Here is a 2,500-nt window from a genome sequence, read left to right on the forward strand (position 1 = left end):
CGCAATAGGCCCCTCAAATTCAAATCTGGACCTTAAAGCTCCACTGCTTTTGTTCATTCGTCCCCTAATCAGGGACTGATTTACACCCAGGTGTGTGTAATGAATGATCAGGTAGAACAGAAAACCAGCAGAAAACCAACCAGCTGTACTCTGGACCTCATATGGTCACATCTGAATGCACCTGCAATCAGCCTTGATTCCTTTATCGAATGTTTGTCTGTTTATTTACTGCTGTGGATTGGGATATGGGTTATGCACAGATCATTTCAGTCAGTCACTACACTTGAAATGCTGATTGCTTTCAGTGTATTTCATTACATGATCTAAGGTTTCTGATGAAAGCCATTGAAGGCCGAAACGGCCATCTTTAAAATGGTGAGCGTGAGTTGCGCCGTTTCCTTTTCAATTACATGATGTTCACCATTGAAAATTAGAGCTAGAGCTTGTAAACCTTTCAGAACATGAGGGAATCCTAACTGGCACCCTATTCCCTCTGGGCTCTGGTTTAAAGTAGTGCACTATATAGGGAATAGGGCACCATTTGGAACGACCAACCATGAGGGTCGGAGTCATCATGAGGTTTCATCAATAAACCAGCAGAACTGAAACGGTTAAATTAGAACGGGATATGTTTTTGAGTACTGTTGGGTCTGGTACCCAGAGAGAGTCTAGTCTATTACATACGCACACACACACACACATACACCAGTGGAGGCTGTTGAGGGGAGGACGGCTCATAATAATGGAGTCAATGGAATGGACTGAACCACATGGAAACCAGGAGTTTGATGTGTTTGATACCATTCCACTGACTCCATTCCAACCATTATTATGAGCTGTCCTCCCCTCAGCAGCCTCCACTGATACACACACACACACACACACAACACACACACACACACACACACACACACACACACACACACACACACACACACACACACACACACACACACACACACACACACACACACACACACACACCACACACATATATATATATATACATATATACACAGACAGACAGACAGACAGACAGACAGACAGACAGACAGACAGACAGACAGACAGACAGACAGACAGACAGACAGACAGACAGACAGACAGACAGACAGACAGACAGACAGACAGACAGACAGACAGACAGACAGACAGACAGACAGAGATATATACATACATACACATACACACATACAGACACACACACACGCACGCACGCACTCACATATATATATATATATATATATACATATATACATACACACATGATTTTTTAAATGTTTTTTATTTCACCTTTATTTAACCAGGTAGGCAAGTTGAGAACAAGTTCTCATTTACAATTGCGACCTGGCCAAGATAAAGCAAAGCAGTTCGACACATACAACAACACAGAGTTACACATGGAGTAAAACAAACATACAGTCAATAATACAGTAGAAAAATAAGTCTATATACAATGTGAGCAAATGAGGTGAGATAAGGGAGGTAAAGGCAAAAAAGGCCATGGTGGCAAAGTAGATACAATATAGCAAGTAAAATGGTAGAAGAAAGTGCAGTGGAAGAAAGTGCAAAGTAAAAATAGAAATAATGGGGTGCAAAGGAGCAAAATAAATAAATAAATAAATACAGTAGGGGAAGAGGTAGTTGTATGGGCTAAATTATAGATGGGCTATGTACAGGTGCAGTGATCTGTGAGCTGCTCTGACAGCTGGTGCTTAAAGCTAGTGAGGAAGATAAGTGTTTCCAGTTTCAGAGATTTTTGTAGTTCGTTCCAGTCATTGGCAGCAGAGAACTGGAAGGAGAGACGGCCAAAGGAGGAATTGGCTTTGGGGGTGGCCAGAGATATACCTGCTGGAGCGCGTGCTACAGGTGGGTGCTGCTATGGTGACCAGTGAGCGGAGATAAGGGGGGACTTTAACTAGCAGGGTCTTGTAGATGACCTGGAGCCAGTGGGTTTGGCGACGAGTATGAAGCGAGGGCCAGCCAACGAGAGCGTACAGGTCGCAGTGGTGGGTAGTATATGGGGCTTTGGTGACAAAACGGATGGCACTGTGATAGACTGCATCCAATTTATTGAGTAGGGTATTGGAGGCTATTTTGTAAATGACATCGCCGAAGTCGAGGATTGGTAGGCTGGTCAGTTTTACGAGGGTATGTTTGGCAGCATGAGTGAAGGATGCTTTGTTGCGAAATAGGAAGCCAATTCTAGATTTAACTTTGGATTGGAGATGTTTGATGTGAGTCTGGAAGGAGAGCTTACAGTCTAACCAAACACCTAGGTATTTGTAGTTGTCCACATATTCTAAGTCAGAACCATCCAGAGTAGTGATGCTGGATGGGCGGGCAGGTGCGGGCAGTGATCAGTTGAAGAGCATGCATTTAGTTTTACTTGTATTTAAGAGCAGTTGGAGGCCACGGAAGGAGAGTTGTATGGCATTGAAGCTCGTCTGGAGGGTTGTTAACACAGTGTCCAAAGAAGGGCCAGAAGTATACAGAATGG

At 43.6% G+C, this 2,500-nt stretch overlaps 1 protein-coding gene across 3 annotated transcripts in view; it reads left to right on the forward strand.

Annotated features, from left to right (window-relative positions):
* tmprss6 (transmembrane serine protease 6) overlaps positions 1-622 on the forward strand; it is a 16,408-nt gene extending 15,786 nt beyond the window's left edge. For all 3 annotated transcript variants that reach the window (XM_045690962.2, XM_045690960.2, XM_045690961.2), the window contains exon 18: positions 1-622. This exon is cut by the window's left edge and continues 465 nt beyond it. The gene's annotated coding sequence lies outside the window, so the exon portion shown is untranslated.
* Positions 623-2,500: the final 1,878 nt, after the last annotated feature.

Source organism: Salmo salar, chromosome 12, assembly GCF_965601325.2.
Source record: "Salmo salar chromosome 12, fSalSal1, whole genome shotgun sequence".
In the NCBI taxonomy this organism is placed as follows: Eukaryota; Metazoa; Chordata; class Actinopteri; order Salmoniformes; family Salmonidae; genus Salmo; species Salmo salar.